This window comes from Micromesistius poutassou (genome assembly GCF_964030765.1).
Source record: "Micromesistius poutassou genome assembly, chromosome: 23".
NCBI classification, from domain to species: domain Eukaryota; kingdom Metazoa; phylum Chordata; class Actinopteri; order Gadiformes; family Gadidae; genus Micromesistius; species Micromesistius poutassou.
The window spans coordinates 10,400,469-10,412,796 of record NC_140293.1 but is presented as its reverse complement, the minus strand read 5'-3'; the positions used below and the strand labels follow the sequence as shown (position 1 = coordinate 10,412,796).

The window sequence follows — 12,328 nt, the reverse complement described above, 5'->3', positions numbered from 1 at the left end:
CAACAATGTTAAAAAGAAGTGTGATCTCATTTGAAGTGTCAATAATTAATTCATACTCTTTTCTAAGGTTTTGAGGTATAAATTGTCAAAACATGTCAAAAGTCTGACAGGGGCTTAATGGGTACCAAACACACTTTAAGTCCATCAGTGTTCCTGGTGAGGATTGTATTATTTAGCGTTAGATATGGCCTAAATTGTGTAGTCCTCTGCCCTTCTAGCAGGCAAGCAAAGTTCTACTGACATGACGTCAAACGGGTCATCTGACGTCAGCTCAGTAGAAATGTAATCAGGACAGCTGGGCCTAGGGAAGACTGGGTTAGACTGAGGGAAGAAACTAACTTTTTTTGATATTATAATAGCGATTTTATAATGATAGAACGCCGGTTCTGTATCGGTGAAGTATTCCTTTAACTAAACTATTTTACATCCACCAAAGGCAGGGTGACTTCTTTGCCAGCGGCGTCCCCTTTAAGCCCACCAGGTACACATGTTTATTTAATAATAAATAAATATACACATGTATCTAAACAGTATAATAATATTAACTGCTTACAAAAATATAAACGTTTATTGCAACTTCTTCTGGGATCAGTCGGCACGTCACACATGTGCTTCGATAACTGAACACATAACAAAACAGATGAATCAACAAAACCGATTGGCTTGTTAATATTGGTAATTAAGTTTACAAGCATCTTGCTTGTAACTCACTTGGCTGTGTGACTTAGAAGAAACATCAAAATGTATTTTTTTATTTGACTGCAAGGCTGCAAATGAGCTTATATACATTAACCAAAGAACCCAGAATAAAGAAAACCAATTCCTTGCTACAGCAACTGTCAGCAAATACAAAGATCGACCAAAACTGTAGAACTACACCAAAATGTATAGAAGCTTAACCAAGATCTTGTCCTAACTAGGAATGCCACTTTATCTATAATCTGAAAGTCATGCTCCTAACCAAATCTGCAATTTATGGATAAATAATTAGATGAATGAATTAGTTCATATTAATAGTATGCACAAAATGTAATGTCTGTATTTTTAAGTTGTGCAATAGTTAGACTGGATATGCTATTGAGAGTCAGCCTTCGGATAGCCTGAATCTAGACTTGTTATAGTCAAAGGTCACTGATTTTCAAGCCTAAAGAATTTATTTTCCACAACAATATCAGGGGAGAGCGCGAACGCAGTCCCCCACTACCACAAATTATGCAGTCGAGATTCCCACATTTGAGGAATTCGCACGGGTCAGCACAGCCGAAGTGCAATGGCTGAGCCTCGCCATGGGTGAACCACCTTCATGATCATGGTGTCTCCCCTGCCAGGTAAGTATGAGTTGTACACGGCTCGCGTGCTGGACTGCTTCTCCCACATAAGAGTCTACATCATGGTGCTAACATTTGACTGACAACATGACAACCACACTTTGACTAAAAAAATACAATCAGCAGTCTGCTATCCACATCCCAAAGATACAATTAAAAGACAACTTAATAGCGATCTAATGAATATACTTGTATCTTGGGTTGTTTCCCATCATGCACTTCTGTATTCATCTGGGGTCTCCAGCTACATGAAATCCACATCACAACCTCCTGTAGTACTATAGAGGAATTACATCAACCACACCCCAGTTAAAAGTCCCTCTTAAACTCACCAAATCTGCTCTGACATTTAGAATATATATAACCTAGATTTAAGAGAATATTCAACAATGTTAAAACAGAAGTGTGATCTCATTTGAAGAGTCAATAATTAATTCATACTCATTTCTAAGGTTTTAATGTATAAATTGTTAAATCATGTCAAAAGTCTGGCAGGGGCTTAATGGGTACCAAACACACTGAGTCCACCAGTGTTCCTGTGAGGATTGTATTATTTAGAGTTAGATATGGCCTAAATTTTGTAGTCCTTGTCCCTTCTAGCAGGCAAGCAAAGTTCTATTTCATCCTTACTGACCGCCAGAGGCGGTGCTTCAAGCACTGGATATATCCACCTCGTGCATGCGCATTTCGAGTACCTAATACCAACATAGTCACCCATGACCCCCACGTGACACCGGGAAGGCTATAACTTCCGGTGTCGTTAGAGGATCTGTTCCTTTTCATCTTCTCGCTAAGGCGCAGGAAAGAGTACCGTTTTGGACTTTGAGAAAAGGATCATTTACACTTACAGCAAGCCTACGTGCAGCCTCGCGACAATCGTCGGAGCCGCGGACTACCCGTCCTCCAGAGGCTGTGGCTAGCTGGTTACAAGTCTGAAGAGGGAGACCGGTAGGTGGCCGGCGCCTCTTGGTGAAGGCAGTGCGTTCGCTCCCACTCCCAGCACGCGTTGTCCTCACTTCTCCCTTATTGTTTGGTGTGTTAGCCGTTAGCTTTGCTCTGTTCTAACCACCATCTACTTTTATTTTGGTTTTTCCGTTTAGCAGCAGTGCTTATGCTCAAGCTAATTACTATTTGCTAGTTACCGGTGAAGGCAGTGCTCTCGCCCCCGCTCCAGGTAACGCTGCCTTTTTTTGGCTTTTCTGTTTACTTTTAGCAGCAGCGCTTACGCTCAGGCTAATTGATTTTCCGTTTCCGTTTGAGAAGTGATTCCGGTGACACGGATTGTTGGGCTGCCGTAATGGCCCACCTACGTGTCGCCTGCACAGCTCCCCTGGAGCCGGAGGACGGTCATGACAGCTGCCCTCCTTGCCTCGGCCTTGAGCATTTGAGGGAGGGCCTCACTGTCGGTGCCTGCATGAATTGCAGCCTCCTGCTGTTGGCTCTTAGACTGGCTAGGCTAGCAGGGGTGGCGCAGCGGGCAATAGCTGACGACCCCTCTGCCTTAACCGGTCTGCCCCAAAATCTGCGCTCTCGGCTCCGGCAAGACGGAGCTGCGGCTAAGGGTGCCCCCCCCAAAAAAGAAGGCGAGGGGCGGGCTGTCCTCCAAGGTGGACCAATTGGCGTCTGACATGGAGCAGATGAAGTCGCTCCTCCTGGCCCTTCAGCCTGGCTCTGGTCGGGGGCTAGCTGGACTACAGCCTGGCCCTCCCTTGGAGGATGTGCCTTCATTGGACGATGCCCTGTCGCTTGTGGCTTCGGCTAACTTCTTTAATGAAGTTAATACCGAAGACGACGCCTCTCACACGTTGGGGGAGGCCTCCTGCTCCTCCGCTCAGAGCTCTCTACAGGGGGGAGCGGATACAGGTATCCACTTAAGTGGCTGTCTATGAAGGTGGCTTTCCTGCTTGCCGTTACCTCCGTGAAGCGGGTCGGGGAGTTGCAGGCCCTATCCGTGGCAGATACATGCCTGCGTTGGAACCCCGATGGCTCGGGTGTAGTTCTATGGCCGAATGTGGCGTTCCTGCCCAAGGTGCTTTCACCCACCCATCTCAACCAGCCTATCCAGCTCGCTCGTTTTGACTCCCCGTCTGAGGAGGGTAGATCTGAGCTGCTCTGCCCGGTACGGGCACTTAAGGCCTACATTGCTGCTACTGCTAGCATACGACAGTCAGAGCAATTGTTCGTGTGTCACGATGGCCCTAACAGAGGTTGTGCTCTCTCCAAACAGCGACTGTCCCACTGGGTTGTCGATGCCATTACACACACCTATGGGGCCAGTGGCCTCCCCCCCCGCCATCTGGGGTGAGGTGCCACTCCACCAGAAGCGTTGCAACTTCATGGGCTGCACTAAGAGGGGTGCCCCTGGAGGCTATTTGTGCTGCGGCATCGTGGACAACGCCTGGCACATTCACAAGGTTCTACCGGGTCAACGTCGCCGCCCCCCATCCAATGGGTGTGGTCCTAGGTCCAAGCTCTGCTGCCTCCAATGAGTGAGGTGGGTGTTGGATTCTTTGTGACCTTGTTGGTATGGTCATCCAGTGCTTGAAGCACCGCCTCTGGCGGTCATCCAGGATTCATAGAACCGTAGTTACATCTGTAACCTTCGAATTACGTCAACCACACCCCAGTTAAAAGTCCCTCTTAACCCATTGGCGCCGGATGCTGCGTGACGCAACATTGCCCCTCCTGCCGGGAGCTGCGCAGCGCAGCATTTTGTACACGTGATTGTTTTCATGACGAATGCAGCAAATAACTCACTTTGGTTGGTTAAAATACACATGAAAATACACATACCGTCTTAAGGCTTTGGTAAAGATCTCGTGACCACCAAAATGCACTTTGATTGGCTGAAAATCACGTAAATCAATCAGATATACACATGCTTTTCTATTGTTTTTAGCGAGCAGGAAGTAGCGAGTAGCGATGGACATGGAAGTTTTTGATAGCGATGGCAGTGATATAGATCTAAATTCCGAGGGATTTGAGTCTGAGGAGGAGGAGAATGAGTTTGTGCCGGATGATCCACTAGAACGGGCACAGCAGTGCGATTTTTTGGACACCGAAGAAGAGGAGGAGGAGGATGAGTTTCGGGGATTCCAGGTGGACTGGAGAACCGATAATTACCAACCTCGGCATACAAAGCCATTCTCTCGTACACCGGGGGTGAAACAACCGATCCCCTTGGATGCAAGCCCACTCTACGTTTTTTCACTAATCTTTACTGATGAGCTGTGGGACACGTTAGTGACCGAGACGAATCGGTAGGCGGAACAGGTACGAGCTCAGACCCCCACGACCTCAAAGTGGACGCCGGTCTCGAAAACAGAGATGAGAACATTCCTCGGGCTGTGTCTTTGCGTTGGCATTTTAAAGCTACCAGCACGTCGGGATTACTGGAGGCAGACAAAGTGGCTCTACCAAACGAGTGTCCCCAGGGCAATGTCGAGGGACCGTTTGACATGACCGACAGAGAGCAAAACAGGCTACGTGAACAATTTCCAAGTGTACACAGGGGCCATTGCAGGCAAGACTGAGACAGGCCTGGCTCACCGGATTGTGTCAGACCTGGCTACACCGTATTTCGAGTCAAACCTGTGTGTTTACATGGACAACTTTTACACTAGCGTGAAGTTGTTGCTGGATCTGCATCACAGGGGTGTCCAAGCGTGCGGCACGGTGCGTGCCGGGAGGAAGGACCTCCCTAAAAACAAGGAGCTGACTAAGAAGGCTGGTCTAAACAAACATGCATTCAATGTGGCACAGCAGGATGACCTCACCTTCTGCGTCTGACAGGACACCAAAACGGTCATGGTCCTGTCCAACTTTCATGACCCGACAGCTCATGGGTCAGTGAAGAGGAGAACCGGTGGGCAACGCCAGACTAATGTTCGGGTGCCAGCATGTCTTGCTGATTATCAGCAACACATGAAGGGGGTCGATTTACTGGACCAGATGTTGGGCTACTACCAGATACACCACCGGTCTACGAAGTGGTGGAGGAGGCTGTTCTTTTACTTCCTCAGTGTTGCGGGCTACAATGCCTTCGTTGCTGCCAGGTCTGTGGGAGGACCTGGGTGGAAATACAGGAGGACCGGCTACAAGGACTGGCTGGAGGATCTGTCCCAGGATCTGATCGTCCCTGTGACAGCAAGAAGTGCTCCCTGTGTGCTCCCCACCACCCCAACAGTTGCTTCTGCTGACCATGATCTGGCCCAGATCTATACAAAAAGGAAGACCTGCAGGGAGTGTTCACTAAAGCACAGTGGCACCAGCGTGTGTCCAGGGTCAACACTGATGGGGTGCAAGCAGTGCAATGTCCCTCTGCACCGCGAGTGCTTCATGCACCACGTTGTTCGAGAGTCAAGTTCCACCAGTTCCACCTCAGGACTTTCCCCATCCCTCCACACCCCCAACCCTCCCCACCCCTCCCTCATAATGTTTTGATGCTTGAAAATGTTATTATTTGTATTTTATATCATCGTTTTTACTGTTTTTCTTATTAATCTTGTTTTGAGAATGTTTAAAAAATGTTGCTGTTATAGTTGAGCTCAGGGAGCATGTTTTAATAAAACCTGTGGTTCTTACCTTTACAATGCTTCTTATTTCATCTTTCTAGGTGCTCCAGAGGCTTAGATATTAAGGTTTATGTAGACGTTGACAATTCTTACTATTTTCTCAGAAAACCCTCAGGAAATTAGGTTCTTTTTCCTAGAATAGCATAGGATTTTAGCAGGTGTTTTTAGCAGGCGTTTTAGGCATAAATGGGTTAAACTCAACCAAAATGTATAGAAGCTTAACCAAGATCTTGTCCTAACTAGGTATGCCACGTTATCTATAATCTGAAAGTCATGCTCCTAACCAAATCTGCAATTTATGGATAAATAATTAGATGAATGAATTAGTTCATATTAATAGTATGCACAAAATGTAATGTCTGTATTTTTAAGTTGTGCAATAGTTAAGACTGGATATGCTATTGAGAGTCAGCCTTCTGATAGCCTGAATCTAGACTTGCTATAGTCAAAGGTCACTGATTTTCAAGCCTAAAGAATTTATTTTCAACATCAATATCAGGGGAGAGCGCGAACGCAGTCCCCCACTACCACAAATTATGCAGTCGAGATTCCCACATTTGAGGAATTCGCACGGGTCAGCACAGCCGAAGTGCAATGGCTGAGCCTCGCCATGGGTGAACCACCTTCATGATCATGGTGTCTCCCCTGCCAGGTAAGTATGAGTTGTACACGGCTTGCGTGCTGGACTGGTTCTCCCTCATAACAGTCTACATCATGGTGCTCACATTTGACTGACATGACAACCCCACTTTGACTAAAAAAATACAATCAGCAGTCTGCTATCCATATCCCAAAGATACAATTAAAAGACAACTTAATAGCGATTTAATGAATATACTTGTATCTTGGGTTGTTTCCCATCATGCATTTCTGTATTGATCTGGGGTCTCCAGCTACATGAAATCCACATCACAACCTCCTGTAGTACTATAGAGGAATTACCTCAACCACACCCCAGTTAAAAGTCCCTCTTAAGCTCACCAAATCTGCTCTCAGACATTTAGAATATATATAACCTCAATTTAAGAGAATATTCAACAATGTTAAAACAGAAGTGTGATCTCAATTGAAGTGTCAATAATTGATTCATTCTCATTTCTAAGGTTTTAATGTATAAATTGTCAAAACATGTCAAAAGTCTGGCAGGGGCTTAATGGGTACCAAACACACTGAGTCCATCAGTGTTCCTGGTGAGGATTGTATTATTTAGCGTTAGATATGGCCTAAATTTTGTAGTCCTCGGCCCTTCTAGCAGGCAAGCAAAGTTCTGCTGACATGACGTCAAACGCGTCATCTGACGTCAGCTCAGTAGAAATGTAATCAGGACAGCTGGGCTGAGGGAAGACTGGGTTAGACTGAGGGAAGAAACAAACTTTGTTTTATATTATAATAGCGATTTTATAATGATAGAACGCCGGTTCTGTATCAGTGAAGTATTCCTTTAACTAAACTATTTTACATCCACCCAAGGCAGAGTGATTTCTTTACCAGCGGCATCCCCTTTAAGCCCACCAGGTACACATGTTTATTTAATAATAAATAAATATACACATGTAGTGTCTATTTAACAGTATAATAATATTAACTGCTTACAAAAATATAAACGTTTATTGCAACTTCTTCTGGGATCAGTCTGCACGTCACACATGTGCTTCGATAACTGAACACAAAACAGATGAATCAACAAAACCGATCGGCTTGTAAATATTGGTCATTAAGGTTACAAGCATACATTATAACTCACTTGGCTGTGTGACTTAGAAGAAACATCTAAATGTATTTTTTTATTTGACTGCAAGGCTGCAAATGAGCTTATACACATTAATCAAAGAACCCAGAATAAAGAAAACCAATTCCTTGCTACAGCAACTGTCAGCAAATACAAAGATTAACGACCAAAACTGTAGAACTACACCAAAATGTATAGAAGCTTAACCAAGATCTTGTCCTAACTAGGTATGCCACGTTAGCTATAATTTGAAAGTCATGCTCCTAACCAAATCTGCAATTTATGGATAAATAATTAGATGAATGAATTAGTTAATATTAATAGTATGCACAAAATGTAATGTCTGTATTTTTAAGTTGTGCAATAGTTAGACTGGATATGCTATTGAGAGTCAGCCTTCTGATAGCCTGAATCTAGACTTGCTATAGTCAAAGGTCACTGATTTTCAAGCCTAAAGAATTTATTTTCAACATCAATATCAGGGGAGAGCGCGAACGCAGTCCCCCACTACCACAAATTATGCAGTCGAGATTCCCACATTTGAGGAATTCGCACGGGTCAGCACAGCCGAAGTGCAATGGCTGAGCCTCGCCATGGGTGAACCACCTTCATGATCATGGTGTCTCCCCTGCCAGGTAAGTATGAGTTGTACATGGCTCGCGTGCTGGACTGGTTCTCCCGCATAAGAGTCTACATCATGGTGCTAACCTTTTACTGACAACATGACAACCACACTTTGACAAAAAAAATGCAATCAGCAGTCTGCTATCCATATCCAAAAGATACAATTAAAAGACAACTTAATAGCGATTTAATGAATATACTTGTATCTTGGGTTGTTTCCCATCATGCACTTCTGTATTCATCTGGGGTCTCCAGCTACATGAAATCCACATCACAACCTCCTGTAGTACTATAGAGGAATTACTTCAACCACACCCCAGTTAAAAGTCCCTCTTAAGATCACCAAATCTGCTCTCAGACATTTAGAATACATATAACCTCAATTTAAGAGAATATTCAACAATGTTAAAACAGAAGTAGGATCTAATTTGAAGTTTCAATAATTCATTTGTACTACAAATTGTCAAAACATGTCAAAAGTCTGGCAGGGGCTCAATGGGTACCAAACACACAGTCCAGTGTTGCTGTTGAGGATGGTATTATTTAGAGTTAGATATGGTTTCACCTCATGCTGTTTTCCCCCTCCCTGCCGGATCCCTTTCTCCTGACCCCCCCCTGTTAATTCATTAAATCCCCCTCCCTGCCAGACACCGGTCTCTCCTCCCTCCACTACACTCAAGTTGATCACAGGTCACAACACAAAGACCAGAGCTACAGGGGGGACAATGGAGAGGGCGAACGAGCCGAATGACTTTTTCAACAGGTTTAACCAGCCCTTGTCCCCCCCCACCCCCACTGCAGCCATCTCTCCTCCTTCCCTCTACACACCTCCCCCCTGACCCCACAACACCCCCCATCTCCTCCCCCTCAACACAATCCCCGCCTCACATCACCACAGACCAGGTCAGAGGACAGCTGAGGAAGCTCCGGCCCAGGAAAGCAGCAGGCCTGGGCCGGACTGGGGGAACCACTACAACGGATCTTCAACCTTAGCCTGCAGCTAGGGAGAGTGCCCACCCTCTGGAAGACATCCTGCATCGTTCCGGTTCCCAAGGAGAACGGGCCCAGCGAGCTGATTGACTTCTGACCGGTGGCACTCACTTCACATCTGATGAAGATGTTGGAGCGGTTCTTCCTCAGCCTCCTCAGACCCCAGGTACAACACGCCCAGGGCCGGCTGCAGTTTGGGTACCAGCCAGATGTTGGTGTGGCGGATGCCATCCTCTACATGCTACGCCGAGTCCACTCCCATCTGGATAAGGGAAGCGGCGCAGTGAGGATTCTCTTCTTGGACTTCTCCAGTGCCTTTAATACTATCCAGCCCCCCATACTTCAGGACAAACTGAACAGGATGGGAGTGGACCCCTATCTGGTGCACTGGATCAAAGATGACCTCCCTGACAGGCCACAGTACGTCAGGCTGAAGGACACCACGTCTGACACTGTGGTCAGCAGCACTGGAGCCCCCCAGGGCACGGTGCTGGCCCCTCTTCTCTTCACCCTGTACACCTCGGACTTCTGTTACAACTCGGAGCTGTGTCACACTAACTGCCTACAGCTCAACACCTCTAAGACGAAGGAGCTGGTCATTGACTTTGGAAGGTCCAGACCAAGACCGCGACCAGTCCTGCTAGACGGAGCTGAGGTGGAGGCTGGGCCATCACACAAATACCTCGGGCTGTGGCTGGGTAACAAACTGGACTGGTCTACACACACCAGCCACCTGAACAGGAAGACGCAAAGCAGGTTGTACTTCCTGAGGAGATTGCGGTCGTTCAACATCTGCAGCAAACTGCTGTGGATGTTTCACCAGTCTGTGGTTACCAGCGTCCTCTTTTACACTGTGGTGTGCTGGGGGGGGGGGGGGGGGGGGGGGGCAGCACATCCAAGAAGGACGCCTCCAGACTGGATGAACTGATCAGGCGGGCCGGCTCTGTGGTCGGCATGAGGCTGGACTCACTGGTGACGGTGGCAGAGAGGAAGACACTGGACAAACTGCTGGACATTATTGACAATGACAGCCACCCCCTGCACACCGACATCAGCAACCAGAGGAGCCTGTTCAGTGGAAGGCTGCTCCTGCCCAAGGTCAGGACCAACAGCCTGAACTCCTTTGTCCCTCACGCCATCATACTCTACAACTCCTCACTCGGGGGGAGGAGGAAATTAGGGTAAAGAGGACAGAAGGGAAGGACTGGTAGCTACTCACTGTGCAATTAATAATTTATTCATACATACCTGGACACTCTTCTTCTTATTATTTTCTGTGCAATAACTTAATCCACCACTTAAGTGCAATAATTTAATTCCAGTCCTATTCTACACTTATCTTATTTGACTTTATTTTCTGTGAATCTTGTTTTCATTTCTATTTATTGTTTACTATATATATATATCCAAGAGTTTATTGTTTTCTGTTTATTGTTTACTTTCTATATTTAGCTAGGAGTCTATTGTTTTATCATATATATATATATATATATATATATATATATATATATATAGTATTTTTTATACCTCTTTTTGTACCTCTTATTGTATATATGTGTTTCTTTATTTACCTCTTTATTGTATACAAATGTTTCTCTGTAAGCTGCTGTCTAAGATGTGGGCTGGGTGTGGAGGAGGATGTTTCACAGTTGTTGTGGTGATGTGGGGTGTCTGAGGGTTTGGGGCTTATTGAAGCCATGGCTGGGTGACCTATTTAGAGTCCCCACAGAGACGGATATGCTGTATGGTGATATACAAAGTAATGAGTGTACAGGATGGGAAAGATGGTAGGCTTCAATTAATTGTGTAAAAGAAGCAATTTGGAGGCGTCGAAACCTGATGGTATTCAAAAACTTTTCAGTTTCAGCAGAATCGATTTTTAATTTAAGTATAACTTTGTTAAAGGATTATGTTTTGAGGGATAAGGAAAAATATGGAATTGTTGAATGTAAGGAACTCTGGAAGCTAGGGAACACTGAGTTATGTAGAAGGGTTGTAGAAACAGCCTGGCTATAACCACTTGTGTTATGTTATGATGTTATGTTGTATTGTATTTAATTTTGTGTTAACCTTTGAATGTGTTGGCCTTGAAACCATGTTGTAAAATGTAACTATTTGCGTTCAATAAATGCCTAAAAATTGACACTTGAAAAGGACTGTTTGCTGAGGATGACAGCCCTCGCCTGATTCTCAGACAGACACTGCCGTAGACTAGCTGGAATACTAGTAGTAGTGTGTACCTTGTGTGTCAGTCTCATGTTTGAAAATTATTGTGGACAAAAACACTTTTGTGAGGAGCCTATGGCCTAGATTTGTTATGTTCTGGGTAGGTCACCAAGTATTAAGAACAGTGGGGTTAAGACCTTCCTTAAATACACCTCATGCTGAGGAAAGGCCTTTGCTGTATGAAAGGGTAATAACCTCTGTGAAATCTGGAAACGGGCAAAATGCTGGTGCTTGAGGTAGGTGCTTGCTACATATCCGGTTTACTTCCGTACACGCACTCCATCAGAACAGCTCAGCTATTCTATTTTACCTCACATGTATTCAAACTTTATCACTAACTTAATTTGTTTCCAACCATTTTACATCTTTTAAATGGTGTGCATGTTTACTCCATTTAGACTTTTGAACTCTGTTCAAACCTTTTCACTTGGTTTAAGCCATTCCACATTTCTTTACATCTTAAACTAAGTGTCTTTACGAAAACATACTTTTTGCATTTTTGCATTCACAGCACTCATTGCATTTTCTAGTTTACAATGTAAGTAAATGGGGAAAAAACACTGACTTCAACCATAACAACTTATGGTGGCTAAAGTTCGTACACAAATTAGAATCCTGACTACCGGATACCTCACTAGGTAAGGTTACTCACTATTAGACTTGATTACTTTCAACAACTTATCAGGGGAGAGCGCGAACGCAGTCCCCCACTACCACAAATTATGCAGTCGAGATTCCCACATTTGAGGAATTCGCACGGGTCAGCACAGCCGAAGTGCAATGGCTGAGCCTCGCCATGGGTGAACCACCTTCATGATCATGGTGTCTCCCCTGCCAGGTAAGTATGAGTTGTACAC

At 45.2% G+C, this 12,328-nt stretch overlaps 4 non-coding genes across 4 annotated transcripts; all 4 read right to left on the bottom strand.

Annotated features, from left to right (window-relative positions):
• Positions 1–1,172: 1,172 nt before the first annotated feature.
• Positions 1,173–1,336, bottom strand: LOC311368870 (U1 spliceosomal RNA). Its single transcript, XR_014640024.1, has one exon. It is a non-coding gene; the product is annotated as a U1 spliceosomal RNA (small nuclear RNA).
• A 5,062-nt stretch (positions 1,337–6,398) lies between these two features.
• Positions 6,399–6,562, bottom strand: LOC311368869 (U1 spliceosomal RNA). The gene has a single exon (XR_014640023.1). It is a non-coding gene; the product is annotated as a U1 spliceosomal RNA (small nuclear RNA).
• A 1,548-nt stretch (positions 6,563–8,110) lies between these two features.
• On the bottom strand, positions 8,111–8,274 carry LOC311368868 (U1 spliceosomal RNA). Its single transcript, XR_014640022.1, has one exon. It is a non-coding gene; the product is annotated as a U1 spliceosomal RNA (small nuclear RNA).
• Positions 8,275–12,153: 3,879 nt separating this feature from the next.
• LOC311368867 (U1 spliceosomal RNA) lies at positions 12,154–12,317 on the bottom strand. Its single transcript, XR_014640021.1, has one exon. It is a non-coding gene; the product is annotated as a U1 spliceosomal RNA (small nuclear RNA).
• Between the last annotated feature and the right edge of the window lie 11 nt (positions 12,318–12,328).